General features: G+C 41.6%; 1 long non-coding RNA gene across 1 annotated transcript in view; it reads right to left on the reverse strand.

Moving 5' to 3' along the window:
- Positions 1-24,216, reverse strand: part of LOC145537044 (uncharacterized) — a 262,487-nt gene that overhangs the window by 10,953 nt on the left and 227,318 nt on the right. Inside the window, exons 4-5 of the long non-coding RNA XR_014076146.1 lie at positions 4,770-4,878; positions 1,055-1,147 (exon numbers count right to left, since the gene is read on the reverse strand). This is a non-coding gene — a long non-coding RNA (uncharacterized LOC145537044). The remainder of the gene's footprint in view (positions 1-1,054; positions 1,148-4,769; positions 4,879-24,216) is intronic.

Raw genomic sequence — 24,216 nt, forward strand, 5'->3', positions numbered from 1 at the left:
GGGAAGATCCCCTGAAGAAGGGAAAGGCTACCCTCTCCAGTATTCAGGCCTGGAGAATTCCATGGACTGTATAGTCCATAGAGTCGCAAAGAGTTGGACACGACTGAGCGATTTTAACTTTCACTTCACCTTCATTTGTTTTATCCACTCTCATATGCTGTGTTATTAGCATAAAACAGATTTAATTTCTCTGTTTCTTACAAGTTTGGAGTTTAAAGGAAGAGATTATTCATAGACTACGTGGAATTAATGCCATCTAGAATTTTAATGCTTTCTTTTTTTTCTAGTATTTGAATCTATGCTATGCTTCATTTTAAAACAAAGATATTTTAAAATGGGTAAAATTCTGAACTATACTGTTTAATGTGATGTTTTAATAGCATATCAAATACTTAACATTAACAATGGTCATGCTATACATTGTTAAAAAGTTGAAATAGAAATATTTTTTGAAATGTTAACAAGTGAGTTTCTAATCAAGTTGTATTAATGTGTTCAGTTGTTCTGTAAGACTTGACAATTATTGGAAATCTGCTCTATTGAGAAAAGTAAATTAAAACATTAAATTACTTTCTCTTGGTTACTGAGATTAAGATATAATGTCAAAATGTGGATACTATCTGTATAGCCTCTTGTTTAAACAGTTTATGATTGTTTTGTGTCATAAAATGGCCTGGTACATGCTATATGTAATATGCCCAAACCACTTGGCTAAATAACACTCATCTTTCAAAGAAAATTATGTTTTCCAAATACAGGCATACCTTGAATACATTGTAGGTTCAGTTCCAGACCACCACAATAACATGGATATTGCAATAAAGTAAATCACAATTTTAGGGTTTTTCAGTGCTTATAAAAGTTATATTCACATTATACTATAGCCTAATAGGTGTGCAATAGAATATGTCAAAAAAATGTTACATACCTTAATTAAAAATAACTTATTGCTAAAGAACGCCAAAACAATTACAATAGTAACATCAAAGTTCAGTGATCACTGATTACCATAACGAATGTAGTAATGAAGAAGCTGAAATACTACAAAACTTACCAAAGTGTCACACAGAGACACAGAGTGAGCAAGTGCTGTTAGAAAAGGGCCCGGTAGACTTGCTTGATGCAGAGTTGTAAAATATAGTTCAATCTGTTAGAAAAAAACCCACAATATCTGTGAAATACAATAAAGTAAAGCACAATTAAATGAAGTATGCCTACACATGAAATGACTTGGCCAAGGTCACTAAATATATTACACACATTTGGCTGATTAAATAATCATCTCAAATGATTGATCTTAATTCTGTATTTCTAATGTAATTTTAACTCAATGTATTTAATTTAATGTAATTCTTAAAAATCCATTAAAAACATATTGCCATGATGGTTCCATATTTCCTGTGGTTAAAACCTAGATGAATTTACAGTGAAATATATATATATATGTTGGAGAAGGAAATGGCAACCCACTCCAGTATTCTTGCCTGGAGAATCCCATGGACAGAGGAGCCTGGCGAGCTACAGTCCATGGGGTTGCAAAGAGTTGAACACGACTGAGCGACTTTCACTTCACTCACTTCACATATATATGTGTGTGTGTGTGTGTGTGTGTGTATGTAGAACTTATATCATAACACAGATGTCTCAAGTCACAGTCTCCAAGAAGCAGACCCTGAAAGAAAATATGTATGTGGTAGTGATTTATTAAAGAACTATGTCCAGGGTAAAACCAGTAAGAAAGTGGAGGCAGCATCATAGAAAAGAAGAAGCCAAGCAAAGATACAATTTAGGTGAGGTCTCAGCCTGATCCTATGGAGAGCTCTGGAGCATAAGTTAAACCTCAGAGTTTGCCCTATCTTGTGGCAAAGGAACTGAGCTTTTAAATTCTCACACCAGTCAGTCATTGGCTCTGTGTCATTCTGGCATTGTGTGGTGGTGGGGGAGTGAGGCATGGGGACTCCAAGACGTATCCGACTCTGTTCAGGAAAGGAAACATCAGTGTCCAAGAGCAATCCATTCAAGGACAAAGGTACAAGCATTTAATAGCATAACATGCAGAAGCCAGGAGATGAGCACACACAATTAGGAAAAGGGATCTGAAAGGAACATGACTGGATAGCAACAGTACCTGCAACTTGGTATTGTGGGGAAAACATTAGACTTTAGAGACAGAGAACTCATGCTCAAGTTCTAGCCTTGCTCATCAGGCATGACCTTGGGCAAGTTACTTGGGAAATCTCTTAGACAGATGTTTGTGAATAAACCCTTTTCATTTTTATTCCCAAACTCTAGCATAATGCCTAGCACAGAGTTGGCATTCAGGAAAACAGTGTTGAATAAATGAAACCACTAAAGCTATTTTTATATAGCTTTAGTGGGATTCAGCTTGTTGAGTTTTATTGTTATTATTACTTTTTTACTTTGATTTTTCTCCCTTTACATTGCACACAACTTCACTTGCATGATTCTAATTCACATTTTACTAGAAAAGCTATCTCTACTCCAAGATTAAACCTGGCATTAACATTCACATTATATACATATGCATGCATGCATATACACATGTATGCTATTATGTATGTATGGGTGTATTTATATTGAAGAGACTTAGCAGCAAGTCTGTCGCTAGTAAAGAAAGAGTCTAAGGCATTTTCCTACTCTAATTAGCCTGATTCTAGCAAGCAGATTTGAACTCTGGACCTTTGATTAAGTTCCTCCATAAGGGTATTAAGAAAAAAAATTAAATAAATTTGATTAGCTAATTACTCTTAAAATAATTAATGTTGATCTACCAGGTCAAACTTAAATGGAAAAGGAGTGGGTTGCCATTGCCTTCTCCTAATTAGAGATTATGAACATATTATTCATTGCTGATGATGAGGGAAATTTTAACTTCCATTCACTCTGGGAGGCCACAGAAAAGCTTATTATAAAATACCCTATTATTAGATTGCTCTAAAATCTTTATTTGATTATTTCTTATAATTCATGGGTCATTTGTTTCTCCTTAGATATTGATGGCTCCAAGTTAATGCTTCTCAAACTTATTCGGTGACCCTAGTAGGGAAATTCACAACCTCCTATGTGAAGAAATGTACAACAATCAGAAACATTTACCAAGAACTTGCTATGGTGCAGTGATAAAGATGATCTCATCTCATTTCTCGTTAGTTCTCGATACAACCCTATGACTTAGAGACTATAATCATCCCAATTTCAGAAATGGAGCAACTTGAGGATAAAAGAGGTTAAGTAACTTGGCCATGGGCCTATAGCTAGTAAAAGGCAAAACCAGAATTCACACCAAGCAATCTGAAGCCAGAGACTCAGCCCCAGCTTTCAAAAGGAGAAGAAAGTTTGAAAGTCTGTATGTATTAGAACTCATGGTTCTCTTTGGGGAGCCCTGCCTACTTTAAAACCTGGGAAGATGAAAATACAGTGCAGAGACTCTGCTCCTTAAATTAATGTAACCTCCATCCTCAGCCAGACAAATCAGAAAATTCTTTATTCTACATAACTTTCTCAAGATATCCTACTGACCTGTTCTTCACTCCTAACTCCAGTGGACACAACCACTTATTGTGAAATATCATTACAAGGGTTTGCACAATGAAAACACTTGAAAGCCCCACTTGGACGACTCAGACACAAAAGAAGAGTTAACTTAATCTGAACAAATCATTGGAGAATTGAGGTTCTTACGGTAAAGCAAAAGGGTTTAAAAATTTAAAAAGACATATTTTAAGCAATTTTATTTTAGCAGATCAGTTCCTTCTCAATAAAAATAGAGCACTAGACGAGTCCTTGGAGAAGGAAATGGCAACCCACTCCAGTATTCTTGCCTGGAGAATCCCAGGGACGAGGGAGCCTGGTAGGCTGCCGTCCATGGGGTCGCACAGAGTCGGACATGACTGAAGCGACTTAGCAGTAGCAGTGGCAGACGAGTCTTAATTATGTCATTTTCACTAACAAATAAGTTAAAACAATGTCACTGCCTATAATATGGGTATGTAATAATTGAATGAGAAACTCCATTAATTGATAAAGGAGGCACCACCAAGTACAGGGGTGGTGGGAGACAAAGAAGTCAGCAGAGTTAACAGCCAACGATGAGAAGCTGTTGGGCTCACAGAAGAGGCGCATTTACAAATTCACAAATCAGACCCGGGTCTCTGTGGACCAAGTTAGATGTTAAAATTGACTCAGAGCTGGCATTAGAGAAAGGCTTCATGGGGGAACTCTTACTTCATCCAAACTGCCAGGAATATACTAGGAAGAAACATAAATCCTGCACAGAAAAGACTTCTAAAGTGGAAGTGTTAATCTGAGCCAAGCAGCAAGGCTCTTTTTTTTTCCCTAAGTATTAATTATGGTGATCCTGGGGGTAAATGAATTTGGGATAAACACCACCTGCACTGGCAGCTGAGAGAATTCAACAGGAGAATTTGACTTCTGAACTCCACTATACAAGGTATATTATGAGTGAAATCTGTGAATTACACCTGTCCCAAGACTGAGTTTCTTTATTGCTAAAAATTCATATAGACAGACCAACTATAGATGGAAAAGACTCACTCATTTATCTAAGTTGGGCCTTAATCTGCCCCGTGCTTATATCATGTGATAATTTAGTTGAGGAAATCTAATTTCTAATCCTGGACTTTCATCATGTTTCCAGTTTTTGTCCACTATGCTTTCTCTGGTCAAGAAAACAGGGAATAAAAACAGGTGGGACACAAGTCGAAGTGGGAATCGGTAGCATCAGTTACCTGGATTTCCATCTTCATACAGACAAAGTTGGGAAGTAGAAACACGATTTTCATGGCTATGCTGGAGTGACTGCACAGGAGAATTCTGCTAGTCCTGGCAACAAGCTACCTGAGTAGTAAAAGAAACAGAACAGAAAGTCGTATTTCCTACTGAGATTTATGTTGGAAAATTGTTGCTGCCAGGACCATGGGTTATACTGAGACATTTCCCAAGCTTCCTCTGACATTTTGAACAAGACCAGTTTTGCAAAGTCTGAGAGCCATAGAATTGCTGTTCTATTTTCCTGGTTAGGAGCAATTAATCATAGTTGTATGCCACCTACAAATAAAAATATTTCTCTTTTAGACAGGCAGGAAAGTTGGAAAGGAAGTCAGGAAGAGTGTTCCATTCTAAAAACGTCTTTATTTATTTTAGGTTCGGTACAGGATGTTTTTATTCTATTAGCATACTTCACAAAAGAAGGCTAAAAACCCCAAGGCAAAGCAGGTCCATTACACTAGAGTCCTGTGGTCCCAGTCACACCCTCTTGCTTATTCAGGGACATCCTTAGTGCATTCTTCTCACAATAGTACTATGAGAGGCATTTTACTTCCGGTAGAAAAACAATGGTTCCCAGATCTCTGTAATCCATAGAGCTGTGCCTAGGTGTCTCAATTTACCTTTTATCAACTAATATTTTACACAAACTAGCTGCAGTTCTGCTCATGAATTTTTATAAGAGAAAATTTCACACAAACTTGTGCCAGTGTGCTTTTAAGTGCCTTCCAATAAAAAGCACAGACATTTCTCCTTCCTTAATGAGAAAAATGAAGTTTCAAGACCTCAGACTTCACTCCTAGTCTAACTTTGAGGTCTGCTAATAAATAGCTACTCTGGAAGAGAGCACACAGATGCTGTTGGCAGTCTTAACTGCCTGGCTTTATTCTGTTTTTTCCGCTTGTGGAAATGGCCGGATTGAAAATTATAGCTGAACTACGAAATTTCCAGTGTCTGCAACTTAAAAGCCAAAACCAAAAACAAGCACAAAAACAAACCAGGCACACCTGGAAAATGTGTCTTCTTTAGCACAGAGAGTGAAGCAAAGACTGATGATGTGGTACTTGTTTTTCTGGATGAGAGACCGACATTAAATGATGTCTACAAGGTCTATTATTTTTTACTATTACTATTTACTATTATTACTTGTTTTGTGCCTCAGGGATTTCTCAAATGCCCTATAAACTATGCTGTGTTTCATATTGTTTTTGCTTTCTAGCAGTTGACAGAAATTTTTCACACATTTAATTTCATTTGTGTACCATTTCTGCTTTAATGAAGGCTGTCTGACCTGTGGTTAAAATGAAGTTATTTCACAACTTGATCTGAAATGATCCTTGTATTCAGTAACTTGCAAGGATTTTTTTCATCTAAGGTGCCCCCAACAGGCTTACATCTGAGCTGTGATGCTTCATGAATTCTGGTCTCAGTGACGATAAAGTAAATTCTGTTTTTACTTTAGGTTTTCCTGTCATCTACAAGTGTTTGTTAAATACCCATTTTGATCAAGTCACTCAGACTCCCTATTTCTAAAGGAAGGCATTGGACTAGATAATGTCCAAGCTACTGTGAATTTTAATGTTACATTTACAATTTTGCTATAGGCCTAGGATCTTTCTAAACACCAAAAGGGTTATATATAGAAAAAGATATATCATGACCCAGTGGAAAAGTTACTGGGCATTGTATTATTATAATAAATATTACATATCTATTTATATTATATATAAACAATAAATATAAATATTTTTAAAAGACCATCTTCAAATTTCAGTTCAGTTCAGTCACTCAGTTGTGTCCAACTCTTTGCAACCAAATGGACTGCAGCAAGCCAGGCTTCTCTGTCCATCACCAACTCCTAGAGCTTGCTCAAACTCATGTCCATCAAGTCGGTGATGCCAACCAACCATCTCATCCTCTGTTGTCCCCTTCTTCTCCTGCCTTCAATCTTTCCCAGCATCAGGGTCTTTTCCAATGTTCTAAGTTTAAGTTCTGCTTTTCTGTGACTTCTGTGAGCCAAAGTTTTCTCACCTGGCAAATAGGTCCACTACTGCTGTCCTCACAAGACTGTGTGGAAAATTAAATTAGAATAAATGGCAAAGTATGTAACACATAGTAGCTCAATAGCCAGACAATACTGGCTGATCTTTTTTGTGTTTGCTCAAAATGTTTATATTCCAAGTAGTGAGAGAAGATGCATGCAAATAAGACATATAGCAAAGCAATGTTAGAAAATGCTGTATGAAATGAGCAATGTATTCATAATGGATGCCTTAAAATTGTTTTGCAACAAGGGAGTTTAAACGAAGCTTAGTTGCCCCAGCCTTGCTTAATTCTTTTGTCTTTTCTTTTAAAAATTTTATTATTTTTATTTTTTACTGTTTTGTTTGGTTGATTGGCTTTTTATTGAAATATAGTTGATTTACAATGCTGTGTTAGTTTCAGGTGTACAGCAAAATGATTCATATATATATATATATCTCACATATATGTAATATATATGTTGTATAATATATAATATTCTTTTTCAGATTTTTTCCTTATAGGTTATTATCAGCCCTGCTTAATTCTAATTTCTGATCCCCACTTATTCCTGATTATTGCTTTGTGTTGACATCTGTGTTTGGTGCTCCTCAAGAGTTGGACACGACTGAGCGACTGAACACGCACGCATGCATTAACGCTTTTTATAGTAATTAATCAAGTGAGGTCTGAATCCATTTCTTCAAACCACCAGAGTAAGGAATATTTAGATCAAATGGAGGAATTGTGGAGAGGATGGGGAATTTAAGTTCTGAACTGAGAGGTAGAGCACCTGCTGAAAGGAGAAAGCTTGGGGTCTAAACACAGCTAGAAAGCCCACTGCTTCAGCCTGTTTCCTCACTGGGCCCTGACAATTCATTAAAGATAGAAAAAATGAAAATAAATGTAAGTCAGGAGAACAGAATTCTTTACCAAGACTTTTTAATGGGAATTTAACCAAAAAAATAACAGGGCTTTGAGATGCTTAGAATAAAAGGTATTGCAAAAAGCACTGATAAAAATCCAGAGTGATCACTAAATCAAACCAACTGTCTTATCAGAGTCATATGTAAATCAAACTAAGTTGTTGTTGTTGTTGTTGTTGTTCAAACTAAGTTGTTGTTGTTGTTCAGTCGCTCAGTTCAGTCTCTCAGTCATGTCTAACTCTTTGCGAGCCCATGGACTGCAGCACGCCAGGCTTCCCTGTCCATCACCAACTCCCAGAGCTTGCTCAAATTCATGTCCATCGAGTCGGTGATGCCATCCAACCATCTCCTCCTCTGTCGTCACCTTCTCCTCCTGCCTTCAATCTTTTCCAGCATCAGGGTCTTTTCTAATGAGTCAGTTCTTCGCATCAGGTGGCCCAAGTATTGCAGCTTCAGCTTCAGCATCAGTCCTTCCAATGAATATTCAGGATTAATTTCCTTTAGTATTGACTGGTTTGATCTCCTTGCAGTCCAAGGGACCCTCAAGAGTCTTCTCCAACACCACAGTTCAAAAGCATTGATTCTTCAGTGCTCAGCCTTCTTTATAGTCCCCCTCTCACATCCATACATGACCACAGGAAAAACCGTTGCTTTGATTATAAAGACCTTTTTCGGCAAAATAATGTCTCTGCTTTTTAATACTTTGTCTAGGTTTGTCGTACCTTTTCTTCCAAGGATCAAGCTAAGTTGTTGGTTCTGCATAATATTGGAAGGCTTTCCCAAATCCCAGAATTGTGATATTTTAGAATAAAAGGCAATTTGGTCTATTTTACAGATGAAGAAATGGAGACCCACAGAAATTAAGTGATCAGCACACTAGCACATAATTCCATAATTAAGAGTGAGGATCTGGTCTGCCATTTCCTAGCAATGTGATTTCGGCCAAGTACACAGCCTTTTAAGATTCAAGGTACTTAATGTGAAATGTGGCTGGAATGGTAAGTCTTAATTGGTAGAATACATGAAAAATGTTCTGAAAAATGCCTGACATATATTAAATACTATTATCATCATTATTAGTATGGGAACTAAAATCTGACATTATAGTGACTTATAATCTGGAATAATGAATAGGAAGACTCCCTATTACTGAAGTTGGAAAAAATTTTATCTCATGCTTATGATCAACCTTTAAACTTGCATATATAGTAGAGATAGCAGTACAGAATATTTTCCCTAATATTTTCCTCAAAGACAAATATCTTCTTGCTAAACACCTTCTGTTACAGCAATGTTCAGTGAAAATTTCCAGTAGATATAGTAACTATTCAGATGAAGTGAAATTTGTTTCTCTGTAAATTCATAATAAGTATTTATTTACCCTGGAAAATCCAGATATACTTAGTGACGTCAATTCCCAACCTAAAAAGAAAATAAACCCAATAAAACAAATGAAAGAAGAATAATAAAGATTTCAAATATTGTTCTGTGGTATTGAGGAGTCTTTCATTGTGATATTATGTATCCGTGAAAAACCTAGACACATTTTCAGCTTTATACACAAAGAAGTCTTTACCAAAAATAAAAGGATATTATATAGATTTATCTTACTTAAATGCTTCTACTTCCTGTAAGTCTTTTTCCCAGTTGTTATTTTAAAACCCAAATGAAGGCTTACAGAGTAAAGGGGTAATATTTTAAATAAACAAGCCAAATTGCAGTCACACATTCTAGTTCTAAATTGCACTGTTTGTGCAGTCTTTTCAGAAAAGAAATAAGATTCTCTGTGTCATTCTACCTCTCCAATTCTCTAATGCAAATAGAGAAGGACCAGGACAATATTATCTGATGCAGTGTTGCATTTGGGAAAGAGGTAGATATTATTAGAAATCTCAAAATTTGAGTTTCTTTTCCTGATTAGGACCAGAAAAAGTAGAACATTGATAATGCCCACTCTAACATGCGTCTTACTCAATCTATTTTTTCCTAACTTGGAGTTAGGCTTGCCCCAACTGAGTAATACACTTCGTATCCCACAACACATAGGGAACCAGCTGGAGGTGCTTTTAAGGAGGACACTACCTTAGTTCTCATAGTTTCTTTAAAAGAGGATCAAGAATCCAACCCTTCTCATTACAATCACTGCTCATTTTACTCAATAATGTATTTCATGGTCTACATCAAGGTCCGTAGTATTTTTTTAAATATTTAGATACTTCTGTTTTCTCAAGTAAGAGTATCACATTTCATTTTCTATATGATTAATTTCTAGAAAATTATTTCCAATAGCCAGTTATGAAAATTATATGCTAATACATCATATTCCACCCTTAGGTAGCAAATAGTACACTCTGTAATTAGATGCATCAGATAGACTAAGTCCCAAGGAAGGTACATTTGTTTTTCATTTAATTTCCTAATTGTAAGGCCACAAAATGATTCATAAAGTTGTTATGCCCATTATTATTGATTATATTGTTCAGAATGAAACAAATACATGAAGCATTTGTTTTTATGCTAGTGCTTATGTTTTTCCTGACACAGTGATTTTGGAATAACTATTTGGACTGAAATCCATAAATTACATATGTTTGAGAAAAAAAATTGTAATAAGACTGGACATTGTTGAATTTAAAAGGTTGATTCTTTATGAAGCAACGTTTTTGTTAAGGGAAAATGTATTACATCCTGGATCCAATCAAATTGGCATTTACTATGTGGTCCCTAAAGACTTTCTGCTTATATCAAATGGAAGACTGACTTGGTCCTCAGCCTCAGGGCTAAATTGTTCTACAGGTTGAACTCCCAAGTTGTCTCATTACATGATTAATGATATCCACAGTAAGACTGATGCACAGTGAAGTTTCTGGTGCATCTATATAAATAGATTCAATGTTTAAAGTTATCAATTATAAGAGACAGAATACTCTTATGCAACAAGGAAATCACTTTTCCTGGTGGGCTTTTAATAACATTGAATTTATCAAGGGTTGACACTTTTACTGTTATTTCCTTTAAGCTATTAAAAAAAAAAACCCTGTTTATCCACAATAGCCAGGATATATTTTAAGAAGAAAAGGATGAGGTAGTGATATGAAAAACCACAAGATAGGTAGTTCCCAGAGTATATCACATTCCTTTAATGAATCTTTTTACATACAGCATCAAGGATGAATGTAAGGACTTCAAATGCCAAGGTGGCCCCTATAATAAAACCATGCACTTGAAGTTGGAAGACGAACTGAAAAGTCATGGACAGTCCTCGGATAACCTTTAAGAAGCTGATTCACATCTCTGGCTCACATCCTGGGCGGTTCTGATTTCACCCTGATGGAAGGAGATTTTGAGGGATATTTGCTAACCGGAGTTTTTCACATATGAAATTTGATTCTTAAACTTGATCATCTATTAGAATGTGTTTTGGGCCACTTTTCCAAAAAAAAAAAAAAAAAAAAAAAACTACTAATGCACTTCTGGACTTCAATAGATAATTTAAAGTGTACAATCCAGTGGCATTAAGTTTATTCATCATCTTGTGCAACTACCACTGCTGTAGCCATCTATTTCCAAAATTATTTCATCACCCCAAACAGAAACTCTAACCATTCAGCAAACTGTCTTCTCTCCTTCTCCTGAGCCCTCATAATCTCTAATCTACTTTCTGTCTCTTTGAATTTGCCTATTCTTGATATTTCATATAAGTAAAATCATACAATATGTGTCATTTTGTGTTTGGATTATTTCACTTAGCCTGATGTTTTCAAGGTTCGTCCACACTGCAGCACATATAAGAACTTCATTTCTCTTTATGACTGAATAATATTTTACTATATATCTATATCTATCAGTCTATCTATATCTATATGGATACACACACACACGCACACACACCTGTTGATGAACCTGGATTGCTTCCAACTTTTTACTGATAAAGGCAAAACAGGAAACACTTCCAACAAAATTTAAATAAAAATACTCCTAAGTGGCTCTTTTGTCAGTCTTCTAGTAATATAATGTTTAACTTATCATGGCTGAGTTTACTTTCATGCATTTTATTTAACACATGAGATATAAAATGCAGACCACTTACAGGACTATTGAATACACTGTCAGCTTCAGAGTACATTGCTGAATGTCAGGATTTTCTAAAAACACAGCCAACTTCCAAACATGAGGAGTTTCAGCTGAGCCTAAACACCCCCTGAGTAAATCTGGCTCATCATTCATGCATGATTTTTCTAGTCTATGTAAATGAACCAGTCAACAAACTAACAAATCAAAACTACCCCACCAGTCACTTTTGTTTGCCATGTTGCTATATCCAATGGCTAACAGTCTTAATCTTATTTGAAATGTCAGCATATTTGATACAGCTGATCTCTTCTGTCTCATGAAAATCCTTTCTGCATTTATTTTTGGGACATCACAGGCCTGAGGTTTTCCTTTGTGCAGGTCATCACTTCTCAATCTCCCTTGCAGCTGTTTCCTCTTCTCCTTTGCCTTTTTAACGTTGGAATACTAGAAGGATCAGTCCTCAGACCTCTTTTCTCTCTTCATTTCTCCCCTTGCTGATATAATTTCAAGTTGGAGTTCTGAACACTAAGTTGGAGTTCTGAACACTATCTATGTTATAATGAATGCTTAATCATATCTCCAGTATGAGCATTTTCCCTGAACTTCAATTGCCTACTTGATGATTCCTGCTTGGATATATAGTAGACATTTTTAAAATAACATGTCTGAAATTGAACTCCTAATCTTCCCCATACACCTTCTCTTTCCAGTTTCAATTAACGCCCACTCTATCCTTCCAGTTGCTCACACCAAATTCCTTGATGTTACCTCTCTTTCTTTTATACCTATTCCCAATCTGTCAGGAAATCCAGTAGTTGTGTTTTCAAAATATAGTCAGAATCTGGTTAATTCTTTTTTAAAACACTCCACTGAGTATAACTGACATACAAAAGTTGTACATATTTAATGTATAGAACATAATGAATTGGGATAAGTAAATGTACACTTATGAAACCATCACCACAACTTATGTCACAAACATACTTCCAACACAATTACCATTCAGTCACTGTTGTTGCTCTCCCAGATGACTATGGTAGCCTCCCCCAGTTTCCCCCCACCGATTTCACTCTTGCTGCCCAACTGTCTGGTCTTAACACAGCAGCCAGAATGATCCTCTTAAAGTCCACTGCTTAAAAAAGCATATCACTTCTCCACATAAAATCTGCCAATGGTTCCACATTTCTCTGAGTGTAAAAGCTCAGACATTTTAAATGTTTAACAAGGCCTGATATAATCTGATCCCTTTATAATTTCATTCCTCAATCCCTCACTATCTCCTCTGTACTTAACTTTGGTGTCCTCTTCAGACACCCCAGGTGGGTTACTGCATCAGATATTTGGCACTGACTGCTGACTGTTCTTTCTGTCTGAACTGCTTTTCCCTTGTGACTCATTTTACCCTCCTCTTCTCGGCAGGGATGCTGCCTGTCAGTGTGAAGGTTGTGCTTTACATTAGGGCACCTGGATGAGAGGTAAATGGATACAGAACCCATGCCTCCAAGGTATGCATTTAGAGGCCAGTGCAGATTTTACTTCACAGTAAGAGGTATCCTGATCAGCCCCAAAGGTCCTGGTTTTCCTTCCTGTTTTAGCCATGAATTTCATCAGCCACGGCATACAGTCAATAGGAGGCCAAAGAGCTCATCACTACAGATTTCCTCCTATCAAGAGTCCATTCAGTGGCCCCTAGATCCTCAGTCTCCCTGATCTTTTCATAGTCTTCTTTTACAAATGTTAAAAGATAGAAAATAGATAGAAATACAACTTAAATATGATAACAAAAAAAAAAAGCTTTTAAACTTCAATTGTATATATATGAAGAAATGAAATATCATCAGTTCTACCTGATGATTTTGTGATGTGTTTTCCATGTTTTCGTTTCTGTTACTTCTTAGAGAACAAGGCCCCTTAGTTATCATTATTATATGTTACAACATAGAAAACTCAAGGGCATATATTTAATGAAGTTGTTATTATGGTGATGAATGTTGTTATTAAGATGTCCTGGGAAATAAAATTGATAATAGCTGAAATATAAATGAACTTCTCTCTTCTTAATATTTTGTTACTCTTCATTCTAAAGATGTTGTCATAGGATACCAACTAGCAATAACCAAGACAGTCCTTTTCCAGAACTTTTACAAGTGCTACTGCACATGCCTTGGATACCATGAATTATTTACAAATCAGGACGACTCCATTTGAATTTACACTGTTATTGTAGTCATTTCAAATGATATATATGTACACATTTGAAATGATATGTATATGTATATACACACATATATACATAAATATGTCTTCAGTTCAGTTCAGTCGCTCAGTCGTGTCCGACTCTTTGCGACCCCATGAATCGCAGCACGCCAGGCCTCCCTGTCCATCATCAACTCCCAGAGTTTACTCAAACTCATGTCCATCAAGTTGGTGATGCCATCCAGCCATCTCATCCTCTGTCGCCCCCTTCTCCTCCTGCCCCCAATCCTTCCCAGCATCAGGGTCTTTTCCAATGAGTCAACTCTTGGCATGAGGTGGCCAAAGTATTGGAGTTTCAGCTTCAACATCAGTCCTTCCAATGAACACCCAGGACTGATCTCCTTTAGGATGGACTGGTTGGATCTCCTTGCAGTCCAAGGGACTCTCAAGAGTCTTCTTCAACACCACAGTTCAAAAGCATCAATTCTTCGGTGCTCAGCTTTCTTCACAGTCCAACTCTCACATCCATACATGACCACTGGAAAAACCATAGCCTTGACTAGACGGCCCTTTGTTGGCAAAGTAATGTCTTTGCTTTTTAATATGCTATCTAGGGTGGTCATAACATTCCTTCCAAGGAGTAAGCGTCTTTTAATTTCATGGCTGCAATCACCATCAGCAGTGATTTTGGAGCCCCAAAAAATAAAGTCTGACACTGTTGCCACTGTTTCCCCATCTATTTCCCATGAAGTGATGGGACCGGATGCCATGATCTTAGTTTTCTGAATGTTGAGCTTTAAGCCAACTTTTTCACTCTCCTCTTTCACTTTCATCAAGAGGCTTTTTAGTTCCTCTTCACTTTCTGCCATAGGGTGGTGTCATCTGCATATCTGAGGTTATTGATATTTCTCCTGGCAATCTTGATTCCAGCTTGTGCTTCTTCCAGCCCAGCGTTTCTCATGATGTACTCTGCATAGAAGATAAATAAGCAGGGTGACAATATACAGCCTTGACATACTCCTTTCCTGATTTGGAACCAGTCTGTTGTTCCATGTCCACTTCTAACTGTTGCTTCCTGACCTGCATACAGGTTTCTCAAGAGGCAGGTCAGATGGTCTGGTATTCCCATCTTTTTCACAATTTTCCACAGTTTATTGTGATCCACACAGTCAAAGGCTTTGGCATAGTCAACAGAGCAGAAATAGATGTTTTTCTGGAACTCTCTTGCTTTTTCGATGATCCAATGCATGTTGGCAATTTGATCTCTGGTTCCACAGCTTGAGCATCTGGAAGTTCATGGTTCATGTACTGTTGAAGTCTGGCTTGGAGAATTTTGAGCATTACTTTGCTAGCGTGTGAGATGAGTGCAATTGTGGGGTAGTCTGAGCATTCTTTGGCATTGGCTTTCTTTGGGATTGGAATGAAAACTGACCTTTTCCAATCTTCTGGCCACTGCTGAGTTTTCCTAATTTGCTGGTATATTGAGTGCAGCACTTTCACAGCATCATCTTTTAGGATTTGAAATAGCTCAACTGGAATTCCATTACCTCCACTACTTTTGTTCATAGTAATGCTTCCTAAGGCCCACTTTACTATGCATTCCAGGATGTCTGGCTCTAGGTGAGTGATCACACTGGCATTGGAGTGGCGGCTGCATGGTACTGGAGCGGCTGTAAGGAGATACCCCACGTCCAAGGGCCAAAAGTAACAAGATAAAAATCATCAAGGACCACAAAGGGAAGGGCAGAACAATTCGGTTTCTAGGTGGTAAATCATATAAGTATTTTAGGGAACTGAGAGTATTTTTCAAATCCAATGCCTGAATTCAGAGGCTGAGCGGTATTCCCTCCACTTGCAAAAAAATGACTGAAGTGATTGCTGTGCTGATGAACTACATGAAGTTTCACCTGGCTGAGAGATGGGATCTGCAATACCCCTAAGATGACAGTGTGGCTGGAAACTGGAGAAGATCATGTTCAATCTTGTTCTGAAAAGGGTGGTAGAAGGGAGGGTTCCCTAAGGCTCTGCGAACTAGGCAGAAGCAAGTGCAAAATCTCTAAATAGCAGAAGAAGACCACAGAGAGAGGGAAGTTTCTTTTCTACTGCTGCCTAACAAATTACTACAAACGTTGCAGTGTAAAACAAAACCTATTTGTTAGCTGGGGGTCATTTTTCAGATTCCAGAATCCACCAGTATGTATTACTTGACTCATGGTCCCTTCCCTTTTTAAAGCTAGGAATGGTGTGTTGAATCCTTCTCATGCTTCAAACGCTCTGAGTTATTCTCTTGCCTTTCTCTTCAGCCACTGGCTACAGAAAGGGCTCACATGATTAGATTAGGCCTACCTGCATAATCTCCCTTTTAAAAGTCGACTGCACCAAATAACATAACACGAAACAGAAGCACTATCTCATCACATTCTCAGGTTCCAGGACATATGATCTGAAATTCTGGCACTGTTTTAGTTTCCTGTAGCTGCTATAACAAATTTCCACAAGCTAAGTGGTTTAAAACAATAACAATTTACTGCCTCTCAGTTCTGCAGGCCAGAAGTCTGAAGTCAGGGTGTCAGCAAGGCACTCTCCTTGGAGGATCCAAGAGAAAAATCTATTCCTTGCGTCTTCTAGCTTCTGGAGGCTGCTTGGATTTCCTGGCATTCTTGGTACATCTCTGTTTGCTTCACTTTGATATTGCCTTCTCTACTGAGTGTGTCTGTCCAATATTCATCTGCCTTTTTCTTTTAAGTAAGAATACATGTGAATGTACTTAGGACTCATGCAGATAATCCAGGATAAGCTCCTCTTTTCAATATCCTTAACTTAATCATATCTTTTGTTATATAAGGTAACATTCCCATGTTTCAGGAATTAAGATATGGTAAAGAATCTGCCCGCAATGCAGGAGACCCAGATTTGATCCCTGGGTCAGGAAGATCCCCTGGAGGAGGGCATGGCAACCCACTCCGGAATTCTTGACTAGAGAATTCCATGGACAGAGGAGCCTGGCAGGCTACAGTCCATGGAGTTGCAAAGAGTTGGACATGACTGAGTGACTTTCATATATATTTTAGAGTCACCATGAAGCCAACTATAAGGGCCATTAATAGAAAATCTGCCTACCACAGGTAAGAAGAAAACAACAAGGCACAAAATGATAAGAAAACAAGACAAACCAACAAAAATAATCCTATTCAAAAATTAGTCTGAAAAGCAAAATTGAAAATTACACAATAAAATCCACTGCTAAGTTTGGACAAAAACTCAGAATATAGTGCAGTTCTCAATTAAATGAATTGATGGATGAGTCTGACAAGGAATTGGCCATTTATATGTCTGAGATGTCCCAAGAGATGAAGGGAAAATTGTTACCAAAAAGCACAACAATGTGGAATGGAATTAGTCAGAAATGAAGGAAAGTAAACTATGAACAAAACTAAATATTTACAAACAAAGTATACTAAAAAAAGTAAGCCTATGATCTTTATCAAGAAGCATAAAAATCTACTGCTGCCGCTGATGTGAGAGTCTATAACATTTCTGACATGGCATGGAGAAACACTGCTAGACAAATAGCAGAATCTATTATGAATACAGATCTCTATCAGGGAAGAATTTTTCCCAGATTATAATTATATCAATACTAAAGCATATTTTATAATACAGATAAAGTTATAAGTTTTTTAAACTTCAACTGTCCCAGCCCTATCTTCTCGCTGTGAACAGGGCAAAGATGAGGAGACCCATATCAATGGCAACATGGTACCACTAGAGAGGCAATTAAGTGACATGAAAAGGTGAAGCCCTGCACCATCAGTGCCCTGGTGTAACTGGACAAAGGATATGAAGGGAGCAAAGAAGGGCAAAATTTGGGCAAAACTCCCATTCACCAGTGCACTAGTGTAGCCAGGTAGTTGATATGAACAGATCAAGGACAAAGAGCCTGCTCATTGTGGCAGTGCTGTAACCGGTCAGTTCATGAGGATGGGCAAGAGAGGAGCCCCACGTATTCATGTGGTGACCCAACTGGCTGGAGGGTGTGATCACGGATTGTGGAATGAGCTATACTTCATCAGTGAAGAAGTAAAGGGACGGAGGGTGGGAATGGGACAAAGAAAAGGAACAGTAAAATGTCTGTGTAGTGGAGTGCCTGGACAGAAAACACCAGGAGGGCAGTTCTACTCTTCATGAAGTGAGGTATCAGCATGGAACATGAGGCAAAGATTGCAGCCTGCTGCGTAGTGCTGTGGTATCAGTGGACGTAGGAGGAGAAGAGGAGGAAGGGAAAGAACTCTATGATGCCAGTGAGCCAGTGCTCCTGGGCGGCGCATGTGGACGAGGCAAGAGGAGCCAGCATCATTAAGTGCAGGGGTGTGAATGGATAAAGAGGCAGAATTCAGCATTGTCAGGACAGTGGGAGAACCAGGAGGATGAAGTGAAGTGAAACCCAGGAAAGGGAGCATCTCCCAAACAAAGTGGCCTGGTGTGTGGGGAAGGGGTGTGAACAGGGCACAGAGAAGTAGCCGCACACTGTCAGTGCAGGGCTACGGGAGGACAGGACACAGTGAGAAGAGGGCATCCATGCGGCAGAGAAACCCAACAGAGGAGGCCTAAGTGCAACCGCAGTGCAACCCAGCACCTTCAGTGCAGCGAGCATTCTGGACTGGTTTTGAGATGGAGAGTGAAGACTAGGAGGCTTGAGCAATCAGTCCTGGGCACCACTCATCAGGGGATGCTAACTGGCAAAGAGAAGGTGTCAACCAATCAGTGCAGTAGAATAACTGGGCAGAGAAAGGAAAAGCGGTAACCAGGCACATCCTTGCATCCTCTGGCAGCCCTGGTTTGGTTTGCGGATGGCACGAAGAGGAGTCCTGAACAGTCAGTCCTGAGAGAAAGAGGGAGGGGATACAAATCGAATGGGGCAAAGAGGGGGAGCCTCCATAGTCAGTGTGGTGGGGTAACAGGACAGGGCATGTGAACAGAAAATGTGATGCATTCCAGTAGCATCAGTGTAGTTATGTCACTGAGCAGAGCATTCAGATGTGGCCCCCTGCCCCTGCCCCCTCCATGTGCTGGTGTTACTGATGTAACTCACCGGAGATTTCTGTGCAAAGAAGAGCAGCCCTGCACCACAGTATCAGTGGATAGAGGATGTAGAGAGGATGAGGTCATACCCACGAGTACCATGATGTACCTGGGCAGGAATGTGAACATGGAAAATAGAAAGAGCCCCCACACCCTCGGTGCAGTGGGACAATTGAACTACAAAAGTGAACGGGGAAACAGAGTGATCCCTGGTCTGTCAGTGCACAGATGGGACAACCAAGGGAGGTGAGAAGGGCAGAGAGGAGAAGAGGAGGTCCTCACTGTGAGCGGGTAGGGCTCCCAGCAGGAAGAGAGTTTATGAGGACATGAACAGACAAAACAGGAGCACAGCAGTTCCACTGCACGGGCTGTGAGCAGCAAAACCAGCATGTGCAGAGCAGCGTGTAGGGTTCCTGGGCTGGTGATGCGAACAGGATGGAGGATGGCATGGCCAGTGCCACAGGGTAAGTGTCCAGTTGATCCCATTAAGCAAAGGGTGGTCCTCACACATGGCATCATCAGCTTGGAGTGCACAGAAGGGACATGTGAAAGGAGGAGGGTCACTGAAATTCACTGTCATCAACCAAGTCGATGACCCACAGCCAGTCCAGCCATAGTGACAAGCAAGGGTGTGAACAGGTAAGAGGAGAACCTAATGCATTCAGGTCATGCACCTGGTAGGGGGAAGGGAAAGTGGCCAGGACGAGCATCCCCACGTCCTCTATGTGGCTGTGTCAGTGAGCAGGGAGTGTGAACAGAGCAAAGGGCAAGAGCCCCCTGCAGGCCCTGGGCTTGGTCGGAGGGGAGACCAGGGCATGTCCAGACTGATCGCAATGGCGGTTCCAGACCTGGTGTGACCAGGGCACAGAGGATGGGGGGCCCTCAGTGCACGGGGGACCAGTCCTGGGGTAGAACCCGCACAACCGCTGCCCTTAAGTACCACCCCGGGGTGTGAGTGAGGTGCACAAGAGGAGGTGGACCACCAGGGCTGTGTGTAACTTGGGAGGGGAGGTGACAGTGCAAAGAGGAGGACCCGGAGGTATCAGTGCCAGGGTCTCACTTGACAGGGAACACTTATGGGGCAATAGGAGCCCCTCAATGTCAGTACTGCGGGGAGACGGGGCTGGGTATGGAAGCAAGCAGCCAGGAGGAGCCCCGTCTGTCTGTGCATGCGGGGGAGTCACTGGGAGGTGCCTACCCACCCGCTCTGACCTGCCGGGGTCCTGCCCTTGGACCCCGGGACCCCTGGGAGGAAGCCGGGATATGACGCTGATGCAGGCAGGGCAATCCCCTCCCGAGTCAGTAAGGGCTGCAGCGCTGCTCTGTGGTTCCCCCCAGGAGTTACAACTTCGCCTTCCAGACGGTGAGATTTACAGTCACACTGTCAGAAAGCGTTTCATCTGCAGTAGGTGATGTGCTTCCCAGGGCGTGAGGTGATCTGACCTACACCACTGAGACAGTTTATGAAAACCATTCTCCTGCTGCCCTGCTCAGAGCCTGTCATGAATCTTGTAACATATAGCACTGAACACTCTGAAAGCTGAGCTCTTAGTCTCCAAACCTGGGAACTGTCCAAGATGCATACCCTGATACAAACATGCACCATGGTTACACTCTGGAATACTAGGTAACTAACGTGTGAACCAAGTCGATGACTCACAGCCAGTCCAGCCAAAGTGACAGAGCTCCATCCTGGACTATCTGGCAGCCTTGACAAACTGCACTTCAGCAGAAAAGAGACTGGATCACCAGGCAACCCCGGCCACAGCTGGCACCTTACTGACATTTCTGCAGCCGTGGCCAGGAACTCAATGGGCTGTGAACACGGATTATCCCTTCACTCCGGAAGCGATCCCTGCGGGCCTAGCGCAGAAAGTTAGAATGACATACAGAAGGTACCCCATTCTTGGCTGCTGCTCCATCTGCTCTGGGGCTGGAGGGGCTGCCTTGAGGTCAAGGTTGAGGACCCGACACTGGAAAGAAGCACCGCGTTCGCCATGGAGCCCGCTCTTTGGCCAGCTGTCTCTCTCAGTACACGGCTGTGCTACATTAAATGTGCCAAAGTTAAATTGAAAAGGATAAGCCAAATCAATTGTGGTGACTGGAAACGCTAAACTTTTAAACATATTTCCAGGGTGGGGCAAGTTCAGTGAGGAAAGGAGAATAAGTTTGGGGGGTGGAGAGGGTTAAACCTAAGGAGTGTGGGCAGGGCCCCTTGGAACAGTTGTGCAGTTCGCAGGCTTCACAGAGTGCTCGGTCATGGGCGTGAGGTGGGGACACTGACATCTACCCTCGAGTCTCCTCTCCTCGTGCAACACCCCCTCTCCCCCCTGCACGTGCCTGAGTGGACATTGCTTTCTGAGTCCTCTTCTCACAAGGGGAAGCGCTGTTGATGAGTGAAGTCGGAGCTTTTCCTCTTCATTCTTCTACAGACAGGTCCTTTTCACTCTAGGAACTACCTCTGTCTCCTTCATCACCCGGAGAGGACCCTTTTGCTTCTTAACTTCTCTTCCTGCTGGGAGCCCTCCCCGCTTAAGGGGCTGCTCCCCTAGCCTGAGAGTGGAGAGCACTTGCTGGGAATACACACAGACGTGCTACACGTGTGGCTGGTGAGAGGCAGTGTGTGGCACCAAGGGGATTTCTGGTGCAGGCCGACTGGTTTGCACTGTCCTGGGTCACATGGTCAATAAACTGAGACGGTTCTGGGTGACCCAAGTGTTCCTGCCCTCTGCCATCCTGGCCACCCTTGTGCCTGCTGCAGGATCCAGTGAAAGTCCAGTTAATGCTTCACACATCTGGGGCCCTAACCACTTCACCAGATATACTGATAGGACAGTACTCATGCCATACTTATTGTTGAATATTTCTAGTCACATTCCTCAGGAGCCCCCTTCAACTTCTGAGACCCCTGAGCCCCCATCCCTGTCTCCTGGGGTCCTCTGTGACCTGGCTGACACTAGTTTAGCCCAGTCTTGGAATCCGCGGCTGTGTGAATGTTAACAGTTCCTCTGTCTCAGAGCCCCTGAGCCACAGCTTCCCTGAGAGCTGAGCACAGGCATGTCCAGGAGAGGCACAGCCAGGCTTCTTAACAAACCTGCCAAAGCAATGAGCCCCTCCCTGGAGGACTGTGCTTTCTCCCAGGAGCTCAGAAGAATGGCAAGCCTCGCTGGAAGTCAAGACCCTCAGGGTTGTCCTGAGCAGACACTGTCACTCTTTTCAAAAGGTCAACCTGCTTCGACCTGCTGATTGTCACTGCCCTACTGAATCTCCTGAGGGATTCCTGGGCTACCTGAGGACTAGATTCCTGCTCTTCACTGCTGACCACAGGGAAGTTTCTGGATGGTGCTCTGGTCTGAATATCCATCCCCCATTCATACCTTGAAAACCTAGTGCCCCAGGCAACAGTATTAGGAGGTGCGGCCTTTAGGAGGTAATCAGGTCATGAGGACACAGCCCTCATGGGTAGGATCAGTGTTCTATAAAAGAGGCCCAGGGAGACCCCTCGCACCACATGAGGACATAGTGAACAGGCACCATCTAGGAAGTGGATGCCCTCACCAAACACCAAATCTGCCGGCGCCATGATCCTGGACTTATTAACCTCCAAAACTGTGAGGGATAAACGTCTGTTACATAACATTATGTTACAGCAGCCCAAACGGTAAAAGACAGATGGGATTCTGGTTTTACAATAATTTACTATAACTGGATACATTAAGAATCTGGCGTGTTGTGACCACCCCAGCCACTGGCTTCTGAGCACCCGCTCCTGTATTGCAGTGTGATTCCTTGTAAGTCATACCTGATTTGATCTCCTAAGTACACAATGTTACTTTCCACAAGATTGGCCCCAGGAGCTGAAAGCACACGCCTACCATGGCTTTGATAGCCAAGGACCATCTGCGGTAGAAAGACAGGGCAGAGACCACCACCTCTGGCCAGAGACACTTAGGCACCAAGACAGAGGCTGGCCTGGCCCTTCAGCTGCCCACTCCGGGCTGTCCTCCCCAGGTCCTCCCACTCCAACCGCCTCTCAGTGCAGCCGCAGGGATCCATGCACACCCGGACCCTCCGAAACAGGGGCCCCTCACCTCCCGGCTTCTGCCCACGCCTGCCCCTGCAGGCTCTGTGACTTCACCAGGCCCCCTGAGGACTTTCCGCAGTAGCAGAGCCCACTCCATGCAGTCAGGTGGCTGGAGAGCCAAAAGGGTCCGTCCTGGGTGGCAGCCCTCAGCCGTCCCCGGGCAGAAAGACCTCCAAGGTGCCCACTCCACACTGACTCCTGGGGTCCCAGCAGGAGGGAGCTCCATGGTCCATCCTGGCATGGCACCTTGATCGGCACCTTTGCTTCCCTCTCTCTCCCTGCCTGGGTTGCCTGGGATTACTGCACCCCAAACAGAACTGCTGCGCATCAATCTGGTCTGGGATCTGCTTCTAGGGAATCCAAACTTGGACACTCCTCAGCTTCCATATCCTATGTCAGAGGCTGGGCCCCCTCCCTGTCAGCACCAGCTTCTTGCACTCATGACACTGGGGAGGAACAGGACTAGAATCCCAAATCTCTACGTCTTTCTCACAGGGGATGCTTGTGTATGTAAAATGATGCTTTTCCAGAACTGTTCCTGCTCAGGGGAACCTGGAATCTCTAAGTATTCTCGATCTGTCCTGGGTAACCCACAGTATTACACATGCTTACTTCCTTTGCCCAGCACGCAGTGCAGTTCGTGTGCAGTCAAAAACTGCAGGAGGTGCGTTCCTTGTTCTGCGTGCACAGCCATCCTGGTGGCCCTGGCCCCCTGAAAGGCCATACTCAACAACCCCACAAAATTAAGAGCGCTGGCTCCAAAGGTCTTCCCAGGGCGGAAGGCTGGTCACACTCTCAGGGACTTCTTCGAACAACTGCTCTCTGCAACCCATTGACATCCATGTACAAACCCATCATGATCAGACAGAGACTTCTTTCTTATCAGTGCTTTTCAGTCCCACTCTTCAGACCTGAGAGGCTTGAGGAACTTCAACAAAAGCCAGACCAGGAAACACTACTTAGTTAGAGAGAAGTTGATCTTCACATGTGTGTATGTTGCCTCATGGCTCCCCCTTTGTCCTTTAA

The sequence above is a fragment of the Giraffa tippelskirchi genome, chromosome X (assembly GCF_054371585.1).
Source record: "Giraffa tippelskirchi isolate mGirTip1 chromosome X, T2T-mGirTip1v1.2.pri, whole genome shotgun sequence".
Classification (NCBI taxonomy): Eukaryota; Metazoa; Chordata; class Mammalia; order Artiodactyla; family Giraffidae; genus Giraffa; species Giraffa tippelskirchi.